Below are 9,357 nucleotides of genomic sequence, written 5' to 3'. Positions count from 1 at the left end.
ACAAGAAATGTAATACCAAAATAGTAAAAGTCTTGAGGCAGCAAGTTCAAATGGGTTAATTCTTGGTTATGTTTATCCTCTAAAGGGTAAAAGAGTTAAATCTAAACCTTGGCAGACGGACAAAAGTACAACTTAGACTTAAATAGGCAGAACAGGTAAAATACTTGGAAAAACAAATTGGTGAAAACTCACCCAAGTTATATCCTTAAACCGTAACTTGTAGATCATTTTAATCCAACAAGCGAAGGTATTCTTGGAAGTTGGAACCATTACAGGATGGTCAACTAGACCCAGTCCATATCAAAAAACTACCTGTTTTGACCTTTTACCCTGCCTTTGTATTTTTCCCACTGGCCTACAGTCCATCCTTCATATCTAGTATTTAGTAGTCTGTTAAACACGTGCAAGTATTTGTTGAAAGCAGTTTAGTTGCCATCTAACGCATTAGATCCACCAACAATGCAGAAACGTCAAACAGTCAAATATTTAATTGTGTGCTAAACCAAGTGAAGCACAAATGGTCAAATACTCTAGTGATGAGACGTTATGATTCATGAAGTCCATATGAAGACATGAAGTATAAACAGAAGTATAAACAGATGAGGCGAAGCATACATTTTGAAATTTATCTTTTTATTTATACTAATATGAGTAGAGTTCTATAATTACAGATTTACATTTGAGGCGCCTTACCCAAAAACGTATACACACACACACACACACACACCCAGCCTAATGGTTATATAGTCTTTATAGAACGTCCATATTTTACGTTCTAACCCTACATTCTTCCACCTATTGGGGAAAACATTTCACATATGTTGACTGCCTCCCCTCTTCAGATCACCTCTTTCACTTTGCAATCTTTGCAAAACTAGGTTAATGCCTCAATGTCTCAAGTTCATCCTTAACCAGATGATACTTTCTACCTTGCATTACTAGTGGGCTGAGTAAAGGAACTGCTAATTGGATTTGAATTACCTTGCTACTCTTGTATGTATTATGGTTCTTTTGATTTTTATCTTTAGTTGTGTTATTATCTTCTTTTTTCCCCCATCATTTTTAATGGTATTCTACTGATGTTTTATTAACTTCTACTTTATGTCCTAAGGCACTCCTCTGTTCATGCCATGTTCATTACAGCAATGTATTCTACTGATGTTTAATAACTTCTACTTTTAATTGTAGGTCCTGTAACCTTTAGGAGCTCACCACTCTGAGCCCCTGGATGCGGTGAGTCTTCATAGAAAGGTTTTAGGGACAAGATCCTTTGAATTTGTCTTTTAATTATTCTTTGAATGATTTCAGAAGTCGTAAATTAAAGGTAGCAGAATGGGTGGGTTGGGTAACATGTTAAAACGGGACACGTTTAAAACGGTTTTACTAGATATAAAAAAAAAGAGACACGTCAGGTTGGATAACCTTTAACCGGCAACATTTGTAGTCCACTTAGTATAATTGATTTTTGTGTCCATTATCATAAACAAAGCTGTATGTTTAATTTACAGTGAAGCAATAAAGTAAGCCTAGAGTAACTTTTTCAAACACGTTTCTCTTTTAACTATATGTTATGTGATTCGATAATGTTAGAAATACTAAATGTATTTATCAATCCTACCCTTCCCTGTATTTATCTTAAGTATTTATTCTCTATGTTGAGCAAACTGCAGGGACTAAAGGTGTCAAGCTGAGTATTAAAGGGCTGAAATGTGCAGTAAAGACTCAAGAGGGAAAAGAATGAAGAAAAGGATGATTAGAGGGTGCTGTATGAAAATAAGTCACACTCCTGCTTCAGAGTTTCTGTGCCTATAAAATCCTTGCTCACTGCCATATAACATTCATCTTTTCAGCTGTTATTCTTCCTAGTATTTTGAATGTTCCAAAATCCTTGTTGTACGAAAAGATCCGTTATAGTCACATAGGCTGTAACGTTACTGTTTCTGTCCTTGTTTATCTTGTGTAAGATCATTTCTCTAAAATAAATACAATTCATCAATCATTCGACCTCCTTTGTTATTGTTGTTCTTGTTATTGATTCAAGATATGAAAATGATTGGTGTTACTTTAAATTTTATCTTGGTATCAGAGAATAGGCTATTGGTTAAGATTGACTGGCTGTTGCTTCAAATACTGTTCAGGATATATATATATATATTGTCCCTTTATTTACTGACTGGAATTACTGTTGGCGACACCACTGTAAGTCTTCTTTCTCACCCTCTCTGTAGCAAATAACCTTACACTTGGAGGGCTCTAGGTGTGAGGAGTTTGGCCTATAGTTTAGGATCCATCTTATTTTTTGTTCTGCATCTGTTTGTTCTGGTAATTGTTTGTCTCTTCTCTGTGTGACATACTCTGTTGTTATGGCTGATATTAATCCTGGTGATGGTAATCCTTTCAATGATGATGCTCATACTGATCTCTCTGATGAATATGGTCCTACTCAAATTAGTAAGCTAGACTTCGGTGACCCTTTATATCTTCATGCCAGTGATACCAGTGGCATACCTTTAATAAATTTTAAACTAAAAGGGACAGAAAACTACAAGGTTTGGGCATGTGCCATGAAATTGGCCCTTGAAACAAAAAACAAACTAGGTTTTATAAATGGAACTGTTTTAAAAAATGTGGGTGATGAAATTCTTTCAAAACAATGGGACAGGTGCAACTCTGTTGTACTAACTTGGATCCTTAGTTCTGTAAGTGAGGAAGTGTATCTTGGTCAAATTTTTTCAAAAGAAGCACATCTTGTTTGGGAAGAGCTTAAAGAAACATATGATAAGGTGGATGGTTCAATAATCTTTAATCTACATCAGAAGATAAACTCATTGTCCCAAAATAGATGCCCTGTTTCTGAATACTACCATAAACTCAACTCTTTGTGGAAACAATATGATGCTATGCTTAAATTGCCATCTTGTATTTGTCATGCTGCTACTGAGTTTAAGGAACATGTGCAAGTTATGAAACTTATGCAGTTTTTAATGGGTCTAGATGACACCTATCAATCTGTTAGAAGTAACCTCTTAATCAGGGACTCTCTTTCTAATGTTAAGGTTGCTTTCTCTATTGTTTCCAGAGAGGAATCCCACCAGGGTGTTCTTTCTAAGGAAACTGGATCTAAAATTCAGACCAGTGCTTTTGTTGCAAAAGCCTTTGACCATAGGAGGACCAATCATAATTACCAACCTAACAGTAAGGGACCTAATTCTGAAATTCAATGCTCAAAATGCAAAAGATATGGACACCCTATTGAGAAATGCTATGAAATTGTTGGATACCCTCCAAACTATGGAAACTCTGGTTTTAAAAGGAACACCTTTGGTCAGACCTCACAAAATACTCAGAAATTTTTTAGTAAACCAAATGGACCTAGGAATCTCTCTCATAACAGTACTTCTTCTTCTGCTTCTAATGACAATTCTGGCAGTCATTCTGGTATGCCTTTTACTGCTGATCAAATTTCTAAACTGATGAGTCTTATTAGTGATAACCCTCCACCTCAAAAGAATCAAGCCAATATGGCAGGTACAATTCAAAACTCAAACAAGTTCTTTAATCAAAACTTTAACAAGTTCTTTTGCTCCAATATTAATCTTAAGATTGTTAAGCAAATAATTGCCTGGATTATGGACTCTGGTGCAAATCAGCACATGATCTGCTGTGATAAACATCTTTTTAATGTTGTTGATGTGTCAAACCTAAACCTAAAGGTTGGTCATCCCAATGGCACTGAAGCCAAAATTAGGAAGATTGGGGATCTTAAATTATCTGATAATATTACCCTGTATGGTGTTCTATACATACCAGAATATTGTGTAAACCTTTTATCTGTTCACAAACTTGCTAGGGATAGTAAATTATGTGTCAGTTTTGATGAATGTGCTTGTTACATTCAGGATTTGAGGGAAAAGACCACCTTGGGGACTGGTAGAGAATAAGGAGGATTGTATTTGTTTGATAATAATAGTAGAGGTAAAGGCATTGTATCCTGTAATATTGTTGGTTCAAAAACCTCTACAAATTTGTGGCACAATAGACTTGGCCATCCCTCTGACATTGTCCTAAAAATTCTCAATATTCATGGTGTCACCTTTCAACCTTGTGAAGTTTGTCTAAAAGCCAAACACATTAGAGAACCATTCCCTCTAAGTGATCACAAAAGTAAGCATGTTGGTGACCTTATCCACCTTGATCTTTGGGGACCCTACAGGGTCACTAGTAAGGATGGATTTAGGTATTTCCTGACCATAGTTGATGACTATTCCAGGGCTGTGTGGGTGTATTTATTAAAATCCAAAGATGAAACTGTTGAAAACATAATATATTTTTCAAATATTCTTCAAAATCAGTTCAACGGAAGAGTCAAAGTCTTTAGGAGTGATAATGGGAAGTAATTTGTAAATCAACAATTCAATAATTTTCTAAAACAAAATGGTATATTTCATCAAACCACTTGTTCTTACACTCCTCAACAAAATGGAATAGTGGAAAGGAAACATAGACACCTTTTAAATGTGGCCAGGTCTCTTATGTTTCAGGGGGGAATTCCTCTTAATATGTGGACTGAGTGTATTCTAACTGCAACTTACCTTATCAACAGGCTTCCCTCTTCTGTTCTTGATGGCAAATCTCCTTTTGAAAAAATGTTTGGTTCTAAACCTAATCTATCTCATATTAAAGTGTTTGGATGTCTTTGTTTTGCAAAAGTCCTTAATAACTTTGACAAGTTTTGTAGTAGAACTGAAAAGTGTGTACTTCTTGGTTATTCAAATGGAAAAAAGGGGTATAAACTTTATGGTCTTGACAATAAATCTGTGTTCTTCTCAAGAGATGTAAAGTTTTTTGAGGATATCATACCTTTTAAGTTAAAACCAGAATCTGTTTCTTCCAAAATGGATTTAAATCACTTAAATTTCTTTGATTGCTTTTATGATGACACTTCAAACACTCAAAACAAGTCCAATGATGAAGGGATAGAATATTCTGATAGGGGTGATGGCAATAGCGCAGACTATGGCAGTGGGACCACTGATTCCACTGTCAATGGAGGCACACCTGCAACATCTTCTCATGACAGTAACTCTTGAAAACCCTGAGGACAATTCTGCATCTAATTCTCCCATAAATAATCAACCTGTTGATGTTGCAGTTAGGAGGTCTGAAAGACATTTCTCTCTTCCAAAAAAACTTAAAGACTTTGTTATTGAGGGAAAGGTGAAATATGGTCTCAGTAGGGTTCTAAATTACTCTAAGCTTAGTTCTGAGAATATGTGTTTCTCCTCTTGTCTTAATAAAAGTGTTGAACCCACCTCTTATCAAGAGGCTTCACAAGATAGAAATTGGCTTGATGCCATGAATTGTGAAATGGAAGCCTTGAATAGAAACAACACTTGGATTCTTACAGATCTCCCACAAGGTAGACAACCAATAGGTTCAAAATAGATTTACAAAATCAAGTATAAGTCTAATGGTGAGATAGAGAGATACAAAGCTAGGTTAGTTGCTAAGGGGTACAGTCAAAGAATGTGTAACAACCGTACTTTTAATATTATATATGTGCTAGTTAGGTTGTTTACGTTCCCGCAAGCCCTAGTTATACTTGAAGCTAGTAGGTAATGCCCCAAATTAGTAATCTAAAGCTAATGATATGTAAAAGAATTTCCTAATGAAAGTACCTCGGAACAAAAAAATTTTAGAGGTGATCAATCGATGCGATAATAATAACTTAAGGCTCGCAAATTGAGATACCAATCAAAATTCCTATGGATTGCCCAACAAATCAAAAATAAAACCAAATCAAGAGGATATGATCATGATAAATAAAATTTTCAACTAAAAATATAATTGGATGTATTATGTACGTAAAAGCGTCGAAAACTTAATAAGTAAGCATATAAGCTTAAAAATTAATACAAATTTTCAACCAATGACCTATGTAACCAACTAAAAATACAAAAATATATCCACACACATAAATATACATGACTTATACACATATATACATATTCCTAACTAAAACAACCAATTAATTACCTTTTACTAACAAAACACTTACAAATTAAATCCACACTTAACATATACCTACACTTATACTTATACAACAAAACTTTATAAAAAATAAAATGTGTCTCTCCCTTTTCCCCCTCCTTTTGGCCGTCCCCCCCCCCCCCCCCTTAGATACACACACACACTTAATTCAAAATACACACTCTTACACTTCCAAGGAATTTAACTCTCAAACTCTCTCTTCCCCCAACACACACATAACTCATTTTCTCTCAAAAACTCTTCCTTTTCTCCCTCTCTCCCTCTTGAATTTCGGCAGCCATTAGAGAAGGAAGAACAAGACTAAAAACTCATCTAAACACTTGATAATAATAAGGGTTGTAGGTTAGATAAACAAAAGGGTTGATTCAAGAATAGTTTAAGGGTTGTTTCAAGTGTTGAATAAGGGTATTCTTGGAGATATAGGCCACGAAAATCTGCCATTTTTCATCATCTAGAAGTGATCTTCAAGGGTATATATCTTCATCTCTTTATTAGATTAATCTTGTTCTTGTTTATATTAAAAAGGTTTTATCAAAAGATTGTGTTTTCTTCATGTTTTCTTTTGAATATACACTTGATGAGGGCAAAGTTGATAGGATCTTTCTTTCCATGCTCATGCATGTTGAATCCATGAAGAAAGATCCAAGGATTCAACTAGTTTAAGACCCAAAAGTGTGGATATAAGTTTAATAGTCTTTGATGTGATTTTTCCTTTGAAAGATGGCTATATTCATACATATTATGAAAGTAATATTTCTGGAAATATTTATAAAAATATAGATTTTATTGATAAAGTGTTGGATCTATAAAAGCTAGCATCAAAAAGGTGGATATGTGTTGATAGATTGTAAAGTAACTTTTTATAAAAAGATGAACATGATGTATAAATATTTGTATATATATTTCTGGAATATTTCATGAAAAATATATTTTTATGTTGATGGATTTTTGATAGTTAAAGCTTTATGTTAAAAAGTATTGATTTAAGTGCATATATGCTAGATTTAAGAAGGTTGGATTATTGTTTGGATTATGAGATGAAACTAGGCTTGTCATAAGTGAAAAATGTGTTAAAATCAAAGTTAATATTCTGTAAAAATTATGGTAATAACAAAAATATGATTATAGAACCAAACAAGGCAAAATAGGCTTGAAATCGAAAACCGAAAACATGTTAAAATGCATTTTGAGCACACACATGCACCATAACTATATGACCATGAAAATGTGATGAACATACTGGAAATATGACATATTAAAAGTATAAAACTCAAGTCATTTGATGCATGGCAAGAATAAGCTCAAAAATAGTCTTTTCGGGTCAAATAATCACCAACCGAAAGCACAAAATTGCACATAGCACACCACCACCACAATCACGACTTAGGTTATCAAAATATGATGGAAATTCTGGACAAAATGAAATAAGAACAAAAATCCCTTTTGAAGCATTTAAATTGGTTGAGAAATGAGGCAAAAATCACTATTTCGGTAAACGATTTTATGTTTAAAAGTCCTCAAATTATAAGAACACAAGAGATATTGAATGGTTACAAATTTTATTTGATAAAAGTTGCCTAAAAAGGGCCTGGGATTTTAGACAAAAGCTCTTGTGATGATTTCTAAGTGTTTTTATAATTTAGTGAATTTAAAAGGGATTTTAAGGAATAAATAAATCAATAATAAATTTATATAAATCATGAACTTGGACAAAATCACATAAATAGGATTAAATAACTTAAACCTACTGGAGAAAAGTAATTTCAAGGAAAGAACTAAGTTTTACATAATTTAAGAATGACTAACTAAGTTAAAAATCACTAATTAATCACTATTATTAAATAAATAAGTAATAAAGCTTAAATAAATAAATAAATAAATAATATTACAAGTTTAAAAGCATAATACTCAGTAGATAATCAAAATATAATTATCTATAAATTTTAAAGGTAATTTAAGAACCTAAGAATAATTATAAGGAATTATTTAATTAATTAATGAATAAATGGAATAAATAATTAATTAAATAATAATAAATCAAGGAAATTAATATAAATCAGAAAATATATTTTAAAATCCAAAATACTACTGTACCAATATCAAATAGTAGTACAAAACAAAGTGTGCAAAAGAAATCTCGCGAATCAAAGCCGAATTACCGAAATTCCAACAAACGCGCAAAAACGCTTAACGCAAAAACTACTCTTACCATCAATTCCAATTTAACCAAATATCTTGAACATCATAATACACTTTGATTCCATAATGAAGTAACAACCAAAGATAGGCAAGCCTACTAGCATAAATCTCATGATCTAGTTCACTAGTTCATGTAACACGCACTTACGTTGTGTATATTTGAATACCATGGTTTAGGCTTGCTTGGGGAACGACATCACTAGGCACACATCTCGTATTTGATCAGCCCCCATTACTCTCAAATCAAGTGAGTCATAGCTCCCTTTCAAACTCTTTTATGTGTTTTACTTTCGGGGTGAAAAGCATGATAAATGAAACTACTTTCTATATATGCAATGTTTCTTGAAAGAGAGTTGTTATATGAAATGATTCTTGATATATGAGTATGAAATAAAATTGTTTCGTATGTTCATGAAAATAAAGGATTTATGTGATGAGCTTGAGTTCTGTCAAACCGCGGCGTTCGGTACACTACTATTTACTCCGAAAGTGGAGGCCTGTAGTTAGTTAGTTGCGCAACTAGGTTTCGTCCGCCCACCCAAAGCGTACCGTTGGAAGGTTGGTTGCCTTCATGACAACCTCCACTTCTAGTCTGGCCCCCGGGTGTTCTAACTACCTTAAGATAATCGGGCGTCTCCATGGCACGACCCATTATCATCATTGTTATTAATGTTATGGCACTTGATTGACAGCTTGTGCTATGAATTGAATTATTGGATTGTAATCGGACTTGAATAAAATGGTAGTAGTAGTGGCTCAAGTATATACTCATCTAAGATAATGGAATTAGACCCTTGTGGTCATATGACAAGGATTTATTTACATGGGTTAAAAGTGAGTTGAACAAACGATTATCAAAGGATGAATTGGAAATGTTCATGGAAATTGGTGATTCCTAATTTATTTTGTGATGATGTGTATATATGCTTATTGTATTAGTTAAAAACCTATGAACTCACTCAACTCTCGTAGTTGACACTTTTTCTTCATGCTTTTCAGGTTTAGAGCAGTAGGTTTGCCTATGGACCGCTTTTGGACTTTGTGTTTGCATAGTGAACGAAGACTTGTAATGCAAACAAGTTTATCTTTTATTTCGGATTTGGACTT

General features: G+C 33.6%; 1 long non-coding RNA gene across 1 annotated transcript; it reads left to right on the top strand.

The window, feature by feature from the left end:
* Nucleotides 1-1,577: 1,577 nt before the first annotated feature.
* On the top strand, nt 1,578-9,357 carry LOC122602521. The gene is made up of 3 exons (XR_006324293.1): nt 1,578-1,959; nt 2,087-2,199; nt 9,250-9,357. It is a non-coding gene; the product is annotated as an uncharacterized LOC122602521 (long non-coding RNA).

This window comes from Erigeron canadensis, chromosome 6 (genome assembly GCF_010389155.1).
Source record: "Erigeron canadensis isolate Cc75 chromosome 6, C_canadensis_v1, whole genome shotgun sequence".
Classification (NCBI taxonomy): domain Eukaryota; kingdom Viridiplantae; phylum Streptophyta; class Magnoliopsida; order Asterales; family Asteraceae; genus Erigeron; species Erigeron canadensis.
The sequence above is the reverse complement of the archived record's forward strand: the minus strand, read 5'-3'. Positions and strand labels throughout refer to the sequence as shown.